The 12,146-nt window shown below is 35.2% G+C and overlaps 10 non-coding genes across 10 annotated transcripts; 5 read left to right on the top strand and 5 right to left on the bottom strand.

The window, feature by feature from the left end:
- Nucleotides 1-367: 367 nt before the first annotated feature.
- On the bottom strand, nucleotides 368-486 carry LOC127713153 (5S ribosomal RNA). The gene has a single exon (XR_007987494.1). It is a non-coding gene; the product is annotated as a 5S ribosomal RNA (ribosomal RNA).
- A 319-nt stretch (nucleotides 487-805) lies between these two features.
- Nucleotides 806-878, top strand: Trnar-ccu (transfer RNA arginine (anticodon CCU)). The gene has a single exon. It is a non-coding gene; the product is annotated as a tRNA-Arg (tRNA).
- Nucleotides 879-1,350: 472 nt separating this feature from the next.
- On the bottom strand, nucleotides 1,351-1,469 carry LOC127713152 (5S ribosomal RNA). Its single transcript, XR_007987493.1, has one exon. It is a non-coding gene; the product is annotated as a 5S ribosomal RNA (ribosomal RNA).
- A 319-nt stretch (nucleotides 1,470-1,788) lies between these two features.
- On the top strand, nucleotides 1,789-1,861 carry Trnar-ccu (transfer RNA arginine (anticodon CCU)). The gene has a single exon. It is a non-coding gene; the product is annotated as a tRNA-Arg (tRNA).
- A 472-nt stretch (nucleotides 1,862-2,333) lies between these two features.
- Nucleotides 2,334-2,452, bottom strand: LOC127713145 (5S ribosomal RNA). The gene has a single exon (XR_007987486.1). It is a non-coding gene; the product is annotated as a 5S ribosomal RNA (ribosomal RNA).
- Nucleotides 2,453-2,771: 319 nt separating this feature from the next.
- On the top strand, nucleotides 2,772-2,844 carry Trnar-ccu (transfer RNA arginine (anticodon CCU)). The gene has a single exon. It is a non-coding gene; the product is annotated as a tRNA-Arg (tRNA).
- Nucleotides 2,845-3,316: 472 nt separating this feature from the next.
- On the bottom strand, nucleotides 3,317-3,435 carry LOC127713134 (5S ribosomal RNA). The gene has a single exon (XR_007987476.1). It is a non-coding gene; the product is annotated as a 5S ribosomal RNA (ribosomal RNA).
- Nucleotides 3,436-3,754: 319 nt separating this feature from the next.
- On the top strand, nucleotides 3,755-3,827 carry Trnar-ccu (transfer RNA arginine (anticodon CCU)). The gene has a single exon. It is a non-coding gene; the product is annotated as a tRNA-Arg (tRNA).
- A 472-nt stretch (nucleotides 3,828-4,299) lies between these two features.
- LOC127713123 (5S ribosomal RNA) lies at nucleotides 4,300-4,418 on the bottom strand. Its single transcript, XR_007987465.1, has one exon. It is a non-coding gene; the product is annotated as a 5S ribosomal RNA (ribosomal RNA).
- A 319-nt stretch (nucleotides 4,419-4,737) lies between these two features.
- On the top strand, nucleotides 4,738-4,810 carry Trnar-ccu (transfer RNA arginine (anticodon CCU)). Its single transcript has one exon. It is a non-coding gene; the product is annotated as a tRNA-Arg (tRNA).
- Nucleotides 4,811-12,146: the final 7,336 nt, after the last annotated feature.

The raw sequence follows: 12,146 nt of genomic DNA, 5'->3' as shown, positions 1-12,146 counted from the left end.
TAGTTTTGTGCTCACGTTCTAAAGACTTACCAAACCAGCCACGAGCTTTCTGTGTTCTCGATTTCGCATAACGTCGCTATGACAATATTCGACAATGGAGAGGACGTACATCCTTTTTTAACTCATATTGCAGTCAAAGCGCAACGATTATAAACAATTCGTGTTTTTTTCTAATTTGATAAATCTACCGGTATAGTTGTTATAAGAACTGTAGTGACTTAGGAATTCGTCTGTCGCCCTTTTTAAAACAGTTTTCATCAAGGGAAACGAACAAGGACAAGATAATACGAAGAAAAAAATAGAAAAAAATGGATGACAAGTTTAGGAGAAAGAAGATATGAACAGACTAAATAATTACAAAAAGGAATGTCTACAACACCCGGTATTCCCAGGCGGTCACCCATCCAAGTACTAACCGAGCTCGACGCTGCTTAACTTCGGTGATCGGACGAGAACCGGTGTTTTCAGCGTGATATGGTCGTAGACACAATTGTGTCTAAAATAAAGGTATATAAAGCTAAGAAACGCCGGAGACTTATCGCTTTAATATTGAAAATAGAAATAATTTCGACATAGGATTTTTATACAGAAAACTTAAAAAAAACTGCTGAAGTTTATATTCATATGAGATCGATCTATGGTGGTCTAAGTCAATTAAACTTAAAATGCAGTTTTCTTTTTGTAGTTTCTGCCCTCCTTATTATTATTTTTCAAGTTCACTAGAAAGTTGATTTCAAGGATATGTGCGAATTTACAGAAACGACGTCCACGAATTGCATGGGTATTAAAATGCACAACTACATACGCCTCCGTGGCCCAATGGATAAGGCACCGGCCTCCTAAGCCGGGGATTGCGGGTTCGAGTCCCGTCGGAGGTAGACAATTTTTACTAGCCTTACAACATATTCTGCCCAATCGCACTTTTTCTCAAAGATTCGTTGAAAAAAAAGCTGTTATTGTAGCTACATAACAGCATTTGAAATTAGTTTTGTGCTCACGTTCTAAAGACTTACCAAACCAGCCACGAGCTTTCTGTGTTCTCGATTTCGCATAACGTCGCTATGACAATATTCGACAATGGAGAGGACGTACATCCTTTTTTAACTCATATTGCAGTCAAAGCGCAACGATTATAAACAATTCGTGTTTTTTTCTAATTTGATAAATCTACCGGTATAGTTGTTATAAGAACTGTAGTGACTTAGGAATTCGTCTGTCGCCCTTTTTAAAACAGTTTTCATCAAGGGAAACGAACAAGGACAAGATAATACGAAGAAAAAAATAGAAAAAAATGGATGACAAGTTTAGGAGAAAGAAGATATGAACAGACTAAATAATTACAAAAAGGAATGTCTACAACACCCGGTATTCCCAGGCGGTCACCCATCCAAGTACTAACCGAGCTCGACGCTGCTTAACTTCGGTGATCGGACGAGAACCGGTGTTTTCAGCGTGATATGGTCGTAGACACAATTGTGTCTAAAATAAAGGTATATAAAGCTAAGAAACGCCGGAGACTTATCGCTTTAATATTGAAAATAGAAATAATTTCGACATAGGATTTTTATACAGAAAACTTAAAAAAAACTGCTGAAGTTTATATTCATATGAGATCGATCTATGGTGGTCTAAGTCAATTAAACTTAAAATGCAGTTTTCTTTTTGTAGTTTCTGCCCTCCTTATTATTATTTTTCAAGTTCACTAGAAAGTTGATTTCAAGGATATGTGCGAATTTACAGAAACGACGTCCACGAATTGCATGGGTATTAAAATGCACAACTACATACGCCTCCGTGGCCCAATGGATAAGGCACCGGCCTCCTAAGCCGGGGATTGCGGGTTCGAGTCCCGTCGGAGGTAGACAATTTTTACTAGCCTTACAACATATTCTGCCCAATCGCACTTTTTCTCAAAGATTCGTTGAAAAAAAAGCTGTTATTGTAGCTACATAACAGCATTTGAAATTAGTTTTGTGCTCACGTTCTAAAGACTTACCAAACCAGCCACGAGCTTTCTGTGTTCTCGATTTCGCATAACGTCGCTATGACAATATTCGACAATGGAGAGGACGTACATCCTTTTTTAACTCATATTGCAGTCAAAGCGCAACGATTATAAACAATTCGTGTTTTTTTCTAATTTGATAAATCTACCGGTATAGTTGTTATAAGAACTGTAGTGACTTAGGAATTCGTCTGTCGCCCTTTTTAAAACAGTTTTCATCAAGGGAAACGAACAAGGACAAGATAATACGAAGAAAAAAATAGAAAAAAATGGATGACAAGTTTAGGAGAAAGAAGATATGAACAGACTAAATAATTACAAAAAGGAATGTCTACAACACCCGGTATTCCCAGGCGGTCACCCATCCAAGTACTAACCGAGCTCGACGCTGCTTAACTTCGGTGATCGGACGAGAACCGGTGTTTTCAGCGTGATATGGTCGTAGACACAATTGTGTCTAAAATAAAGGTATATAAAGCTAAGAAACGCCGGAGACTTATCGCTTTAATATTGAAAATAGAAATAATTTCGACATAGGATTTTTATACAGAAAACTTAAAAAAAACTGCTGAAGTTTATATTCATATGAGATCGATCTATGGTGGTCTAAGTCAATTAAACTTAAAATGCAGTTTTCTTTTTGTAGTTTCTGCCCTCCTTATTATTATTTTTCAAGTTCACTAGAAAGTTGATTTCAAGGATATGTGCGAATTTACAGAAACGACGTCCACGAATTGCATGGGTATTAAAATGCACAACTACATACGCCTCCGTGGCCCAATGGATAAGGCACCGGCCTCCTAAGCCGGGGATTGCGGGTTCGAGTCCCGTCGGAGGTAGACAATTTTTACTAGCCTTACAACATATTCTGCCCAATCGCACTTTTTCTCAAAGATTCGTTGAAAAAAAAGCTGTTATTGTAGCTACATAACAGCATTTGAAATTAGTTTTGTGCTCACGTTCTAAAGACTTACCAAACCAGCCACGAGCTTTCTGTGTTCTCGATTTCGCATAACGTCGCTATGACAATATTCGACAATGGAGAGGACGTACATCCTTTTTTAACTCATATTGCAGTCAAAGCGCAACGATTATAAACAATTCGTGTTTTTTTCTAATTTGATAAATCTACCGGTATAGTTGTTATAAGAACTGTAGTGACTTAGGAATTCGTCTGTCGCCCTTTTTAAAACAGTTTTCATCAAGGGAAACGAACAAGGACAAGATAATACGAAGAAAAAAATAGAAAAAAATGGATGACAAGTTTAGGAGAAAGAAGATATGAACAGACTAAATAATTACAAAAAGGAATGTCTACAACACCCGGTATTCCCAGGCGGTCACCCATCCAAGTACTAACCGAGCTCGACGCTGCTTAACTTCGGTGATCGGACGAGAACCGGTGTTTTCAGCGTGATATGGTCGTAGACACAATTGTGTCTAAAATAAAGGTATATAAAGCTAAGAAACGCCGGAGACTTATCGCTTTAATATTGAAAATAGAAATAATTTCGACATAGGATTTTTATACAGAAAACTTAAAAAAAACTGCTGAAGTTTATATTCATATGAGATCGATCTATGGTGGTCTAAGTCAATTAAACTTAAAATGCAGTTTTCTTTTTGTAGTTTCTGCCCTCCTTATTATTATTTTTCAAGTTCACTAGAAAGTTGATTTCAAGGATATGTGCGAATTTACAGAAACGACGTCCACGAATTGCATGGGTATTAAAATGCACAACTACATACGCCTCCGTGGCCCAATGGATAAGGCACCGGCCTCCTAAGCCGGGGATTGCGGGTTCGAGTCCCGTCGGAGGTAGACAATTTTTACTAGCCTTACAACATATTCTGCCCAATCGCACTTTTTCTCAAAGATTCGTTGAAAAAAAAGCTGTTATTGTAGCTACATAACAGCATTTGAAATTAGTTTTGTGCTCACGTTCTAAAGACTTACCAAACCAGCCACGAGCTTTCTGTGTTCTCGATTTCGCATAACGTCGCTATGACAATATTCGACAATGGAGAGGACGTACATCCTTTTTTAACTCATATTGCAGTCAAAGCGCAACGATTATAAACAATTCGTGTTTTTTTCTAATTTGATAAATCTACCGGTATAGTTGTTATAAGAACTGTAGTGACTTAGGAATTCGTCTGTCGCCCTTTTTAAAACAGTTTTCATCAAGGGAAACGAACAAGGACAAGATAATACGAAGAAAAAAATAGAAAAAAATGGATGACAAGTTTAGGAGAAAGAAGATATGAACAGACTAAATAATTACAAAAAGGAATGTCTACAACACCCGGTATTCCCAGGCGGTCACCCATCCAAGTACTAACCGAGCTCGACGCTGCTTAACTTCGGTGATCGGACGAGAACCGGTGTTTTCAGCGTGATATGGTCGTAGACACAATTGTGTCTAAAATAAAGGTATATAAAGCTAAGAAACGCCGGAGACTTATCGCTTTAATATTGAAAATAGAAATAATTTCGACATAGGATTTTTATACAGAAAACTTAAAAAAAACTGCTGAAGTTTATATTCATATGAGATCGATCTATGGTGGTCTAAGTCAATTAAACTTAAAATGCAGTTTTCTTTTTGTAGTTTCTGCCCTCCTTATTATTATTTTTCAAGTTCACTAGAAAGTTGATTTCAAGGATATGTGCGAATTTACAGAAACGACGTCCACGAATTGCATGGGTATTAAAATGCACAACTACATACGCCTCCGTGGCCCAATGGATAAGGCACCGGCCTCCTAAGCCGGGGATTGCGGGTTCGAGTCCCGTCGGAGGTAGACAATTTTTACTAGCCTTACAACATATTCTGCCCAATCGCACTTTTTCTCAAAGATTCGTTGAAAAAAAAGCTGTTATTGTAGCTACATAACAGCATTTGAAATTAGTTTTGTGCTCACGTTCTAAAGACTTACCAAACCAGCCACGAGCTTTCTGTGTTCTCGATTTCGCATAACGTCGCTATGACAATATTCGACAATGGAGAGGACGTACATCCTTTTTTAACTCATATTGCAGTCAAAGCGCAACGATTATAAACAATTCGTGTTTTTTTCTAATTTGATAAATCTACCGGTATAGTTGTTATAAGAACTGTAGTGACTTAGGAATTCGTCTGTCGCCCTTTTTAAAACAGTTTTCATCAAGGGAAACGAACAAGGACAAGATAATACGAAGAAAAAAATAGAAAAAAATGGATGACAAGTTTAGGAGAAAGAAGATATGAACAGACTAAATAATTACAAAAAGGAATGTCTACAACACCCGGTATTCCCAGGCGGTCACCCATCCAAGTACTAACCGAGCTCGACGCTGCTTAACTTCGGTGATCGGACGAGAACCGTTGGAACCCCCAGCTTTTTCTATTTTTAACCCTGGAAAACACCACTAGTATTTTATACGAAACTGTGTAAAGCATCACGTTACTGGTATTATTTACGTAACTTTCCGTTACGATCAAACGGTTAGATCGAATTTTATCATACAATCGGCATTTTTCGAAATATACAATTCACATTTTTTCAATTTTGCATAGTATAGAAATTGTATGTGCGAACGCTAATATAAAAACAAGTTTTACTTTTGTAAAAGGCTTGTCTTGGTTTATCACCAAATTGTAAATTGAGATCGGATCTTATATAAGTATACTGACAATTAAGGATGATGTACCCTTTTATTGTTTCAATGCTAAACATATGGAAATTTTATGAAGAAAAAAGGCCGTTGCCTTCCCCTTAGTACTCCTATATTTGACAATTCGGTGTTTAATAGATAGAGGATTATAGCATGCAGAGCTAGCAATGATTTCTCTAAAACAAGTACATAAATAAAGATATTGGTTAAAACAAGTATAAAAATGGACTTATATCAGGACTTATTCAAGTACACTTTCTGGGATGCGCTCGACTTTATAGTGACTTATCACGATTTTTTTTTATTGTAAAGGTTGTTAAGAACTTTATGTAAACAATAAACGCTACCACATCATGGACAAACAAGTGAGTAATGTTTAAAATTTTATAACGAAAATATCTGTAATAAAGTCGGTGTTTTTTTTTCAAAAGTATTGGTTTTATTTGCCATTAAATCTCCATTTTCTATTAAATGCAATGAAACATTTAACAATATTGCTTTTAGCAACGTTTCCCTTTGGTATACACACAAAATGGCATGTCACTTTTTTCTGAATTTTGACTGTTTTGATATTGTAGCACTTTGAAAACACAGGACCACAGCCCACAGAAGGGGTCATAAACCTTAAGGTCTGAAACCGACAAGTAACTTTTAGGCTGTAGCGTTTGATAACGATTACACATATTCCTTATTGGGAATTACTGTTTTTGAAGGATTTTTGTTTTGTATGAAGTCACTGCGGATATCGCAATATAATAGTTTATATTCGAATCAAAAGAATATAGAAACGAAAAAGGTCCTCACCAGCGTACGCGTCTAAGTAAGAAAATTCGACTGAACCAAAATATGACTTCACACATTAAAAAAGGTATACTGCTTCAAGTTGTAGTTTCCCTTTTATACATATCAACAACAAAATAAAAAAAAGGAAGATTGAAGGTCAGCCAGGAAACTACAACTCATAAGCCTTTATTTGAGTATCACATACTAGTATATATGTAGGACTCACATCCATGGCGGGTTCCAGATCTATGGCAGATTCCCAATCTATGGTAAATATGACGTCATGCCATTCCAAATCTATGGCAGATTTTTTTTTTTAAATGCAAATCTATGGGAAATTTTGTAGTGACCTAATCTATGGTGGATTTTCTAGTTTCCAAATCTATAGCATGATAATGCGGCACCCGTCGCAATGTCCAAAGGTAACGAAAAAGCCTTTAGTAATTATTAGTCAGTATTAGAAAAACGGATTAGGAGTACGACAACGGGAGCATATTCATAACCATCTCATTCTGTGAATTGGACCTTCCATAACGGTCAAACAAATTGTGATGGCGACCATAATATTTCCTAAGTGAGGAAGTGATATACACTGAAACAAACTTTAGAAGTGAAATGATGTGCCCCGGGAAGATAAGCATTCCCTACTCTGTACACGGCACTTGTTTTACCCAGTCATTTAACCAACTAGTCAAAATGAAGTCCATTAACAAACCAAAATGCAGTTTGAATAAAAAGAATTAAACAATTTGCCTTTTTATATAATATTTATTTTGGTTTTAATAAATCTTTTTTAACTGATAACAATTTAAGTCAAAGTGGTATCCTGTTATTTCATCCTTCACTTTATGTACTTTGCAAGCCGTAGATGCTAAACTATTAACTATATAATTTCTTTCCTGAAATATTCGCTTCTAAAAATAGTGTTGCCTTTATTCATCGCGGGATTAGGACGGTACAGCACATAATGTCTCTCCTCTGGTTAAAATGCCACATCTTCCTGTAAACCATCAAGAGGGGAAACGGAAAGTGTTTCCCTAGCTGTGTATTTGTTTGTAAAATTCTGTGAGTCCCGGGTATTAAATGTGACGTTATTTAAATTGTGACGCTATAGTTAACTCTTCCATGGACAATTACGCAATTTCAAAATCTGCCATAGATTTGGAGAAAACATAAAACTGCCCTAGATTTGTGATTTGTATGGTGTTTGTGACGTCATATTTGCCATAGATTTGAAATCTGCCATAGATCTTGAACCCACCATAGATTTGAGTCCTACATATATATATATATATATATATATAAATAAAAAACACTCATTTCAATGTACGAGATTTGAGAACAAAATATAGGAAGACATGTAAATACATATTGAGAGCACCATAACCAAAAAGGACATTAATAGAACAGTCATATGATGTAAGGTAAACAACTGTTGTAAACATTTGTTAAAGCTTATAAAAAAGATTTGTGGGGGGATTCTACAAGAATTGGGAACTGCTGTTTTTGAAGGATTTTTGTTTTGTATGAAGTCACTGATATCACAATATAATAGTTTATATTCAAATCAAAAGAATATAGAAACGAAAAAGGTCCTCACCAGCGTACGCGTCTAAGTAAGAAAATTCGACTGAACCAAAATATGACTTCACACATTAAAAAAGGTATACTGCTTCAAGTTGTAGTTTCCCTTTTATACATATCAACAACAAAATAAAAAAAAGGAAGATTGAAGGTCAGCCAGGAAACTACAACTCATAAGCCTTTATTTGAGTATCACATACTAGTATATATGTAGGACTCACATCCATGGCGGGTTCCAGATCTATGGCAGATTCCCAATCTATGGTAAATATGACGTCATGCCATTCCAAATCTATGGCAGATTTTTTTTTTTAAATGCAAATCTATGGGAAATTTTGTAGTGACCTAATCTATGGTGGATTTTCTAGTTTCCAAATCTATAGCATGATAATGCGGCACCCGTCGCAATGTCCAAAGGTAACGAAAAAGCCTTTAGTAATTATTAGTCAGTATTAGAAAAACGGATTAGGAGTACGACAACGGGAGCATATTCATAACCATCTCATTCTGTGAATTGGACCTTCCATAACGGTCAAACAAATTGTGATGGCGACCATAATATTTCCTACGTGAGGAAGTGATATACACTGAAACAAACTTTAGAAGTGAAATGATGTGCCCCGGGAAGATAAGCATTCCCTACTCTGTACACGGCACTTGTTTTACCCAGTCATTTAACCAACTAGTCAAAATGAAGTCCATTAACAAACCAAAATGCAGTTTGAATAAAAAGAATTAAACAATTTGCCTTTTTATATAATATTTATTTTGGTTTTAATAAATCTTTTTTAACTGATAACAATTTAAGTCAAAGTGGTATCCTGTTATTTCATCCTTCACTTTATGTACTTTGCAAGCCGTAGATGCTAAACTATTAACTATATAATTTCTTTCCTGAAATATTCGCTTCTAAAAATAGTGTTGCCTTTATTCATCGCGGGATTAGGACGGTACAGCACATAATGTCTCTCCTCTGGTTAAAATGCCACATCTTCCTGTAAACCATCAAGAGGGGAAACGGAAAGTGTTTCCCTAGCTGTGTATTTGTTTGTAAAATTCTGTGAGTCCCGGGTAATGTGACGTTATTTAAATTGTGACGCTATAGTTAACTCTTCCATGGACAATTACGCAATTTCAAAATCTGCCATAGATTTGGAGAAAACATAAAACTGCCCTAGATTTGTGATTTGTATGGTGTTTGTGACGTCATATTTGCCATAGATTTGAAATCTGCCATAGATCTTGAACCCACCATAGATTTGAGTCCTACATATATATATATATATATATATATAAATAAAAAACACTCATTTCAATGTACGAGATTTGAGAACAAAATATAGGAAGACATGTAAATACATATTGAGAGCACCATAACCAAAAAGGACATTAATAGAACAGTCATATGATGCAAGGTAAACAACTGTTGTAAACATTTGTTAAAGCTTATAAAAAAGATTTGTGGGGGGATTCTACAAGAATTGGGAACTGCTGTTTTTGAAGGATTTTTGTTTTGTATGAAGTCACTGATATCACAATATAATAGTTTATATTCAAATCAAAAGAATATAGAAACGAAAAAGGTCCTCACCCACGTACGCGTCTAAGTAAGATAATTCTACTGAACCAAAATATGACTTCAAACATTAAAAGGTATACTGCTTCAAAAAAACTGTGAGATAGATAATGATACCCTTCCGGAGCACTGAGATCACCCCCGGTTTTGATGGGATTCGAGTTGCTCGGTCCTTGGTTTTCTATGGTGTGTTTTTTTGGGGTCTTTGCCATGGCATTGTTAGTTTGTCTTCGAATTGTGAGTTTGAATATTCGTTTGATATCTTCTGCCTCTCTCTTATTATTGACTCACTACGTCGTAGTTTCTTTGCGGTCTTTGTCAAAAGTTGTCCGAGCAATGTTACTTACTATGGAGAATGGAATGTTACTTACTATGGAAAATGGAATCTACGACTGAGAATAACGAAACGAGCATTTAAGAATTATGTTATAGAATTTTCATATTTTTTTTAAATTTTTGCGGTGTTTCGTATGACACCATAGCTTTTGTTGGAAACCTCGGCAAATTAGTAGGAAAATTAGACAAGCGACAGATCAGAAAATGTGCAAGCAGGGTGAACCCTCAAATCCAATCACCATGACAAAAATATTTGACCTAAAATTCATATTTACAGAATACAAAACTTCTTTTGACTGCTTGAGTAACTAAATTGAAATCAATGGCAGAATGACATAGCGTAATTTTTTATCTACGTCTACTTACTTTAACACAGGTGTGTGAAATGAGATCAATGTCATATGCCAGACAGGCATGCTTTAGCAACCAATCCACCCAAATATATTGTGGAACTTTCGGCTTTTATAATAGTTACTATGACACACACCTGTTTCTGAAGACACTTCTTCGGCTTGAAAATAGTTGCATATACCCAGTACTAGTTATTTTTGTGTTGCTGATTACTTTTACATTTTACACTTTAAACCTAGCTCCTACAGATTTGAATTGATTGATTGATTGATTGAATGATTAATTGATATTGATATTTGGTGTTTAATACCATTTTCAGTACTATCGGCTATTTCGTACGGCCAGTTTTTATTGGTGGAGGAAAAGTAGTGCCCTGAGAGAACCACCACCTCCTGCAGGATAACGGTCATTATCAACAAAGATTGGAGTCAAACGCACCTGCCATGTAAGGGTTCATACTCACCTCAATGTTGACTGGCTAGTGTTACAGTATCAGATGAACTACTTCAACTACTCGGCCACTTACAGTTTTTTGAGATAACAGACAAAAACTGCAAAACATCCCAGTAAAAATCGATATTTCAGTGGCAGTAACTCCAGAACCAGTTTTAAATTCATTTCGAAATTTTCAGAGTAACTAGATATCTTCTTGCTTTGCTGTTCAGTTTTATAATTTAAACTTTTATTCTAGCTCCTGTCATATTCCAAAAGCCAAAAAATGAAAAAAATCAGTTATTTCAGGGGAAATTACTTCAAAAAATGGTTGTTGGATCAGGGCAGATACATATTGTTGTGATGATCATTTTTGAAATTTATCCTTTTTTGCCTACTAGCTCCTAGTTTTAACGATAACAGTCAAAACTGTAGAAATTGGTATGAACTTATATTTCATAGCCAATAACTCCATATAGTGTTGTTTTTTTCCGAAATTTTCGAGTAGGTAGAACTTGCCTTGTTGAATATTTTTGCTATTTACAATATTAAGCTAGCTTCTATAATTTTTGAAGCAATAACCAAGAAGTGACAAAAAATTTTTTAAAATCATCATGTCATTACGGACAATAGTTGCTATTCTTTAGATGAACTGTCTTCCAAAATCTATATCTATACCTGGAACGAAGCTCCTTTTCTGGCATGTTTTTGACTTTTTGTCAGATACATGTATTCGGAATCCTCTAGTTTTATCCATGTAATGCCAATAAAAATGTTGCTCGCTAACCTCTACTTTACTTTCATAATTCAATTGCATATAGTTTAAAAAGCCATATTTGAAAATTTTATAAAATCCTTATTGTTATTTTTTCATAGTTTTTGAAAGAAAAAGGTGCCTATGTTAAATGAATGAAAACTCAAGAGAGAATCATTTCCCGCCAACTTTTTAATTGATTGTATCTTAAAAACAAGGACACATCCCTGTCATTTTTTTTCTACTTTTTAAGTTCCATTATTTATATACTATCAATTTATAATTGTCTTTTTTTTTAAATCTTGTTATTTTGAAAAAGAGGAGTGAAATTCCTTAACAAATCTTTGTGCAACATAACAGTCAATTAATTTAAAATGATGTTTAGCATATATTTAAATGACTTATGTGCAAACCAGCTTGAAGTTATTTTGAATTCTTTAATCATTGCTACACCATTGGAAAAGTAATACTTATATCTCTCTGACCATAAATAACTTTAGTGGAAGGCAACAGAAACATGTAATACCTTTACTTGATACCTTCAGACTGTTGCTCAAGTATAACTTCAAGGACTGCTGGGCCTTACCCACAAATTTCTAGCAAAGTAGAACTTTCTGAACTTATTAACTAATACCAACAGAAACTACAGTGACAAAAAACAACATGT

Source organism: Mytilus californianus, unplaced genomic scaffold (assembly GCF_021869535.1).
Source record: "Mytilus californianus isolate M0D057914Y unplaced genomic scaffold, xbMytCali1.0.p SCAF_8, whole genome shotgun sequence".
In the NCBI taxonomy this organism is placed as follows: Eukaryota; Metazoa; Mollusca; class Bivalvia; order Mytilida; family Mytilidae; genus Mytilus; species Mytilus californianus.
This window is presented reverse-complemented; position numbering and strand designations above follow the sequence as displayed.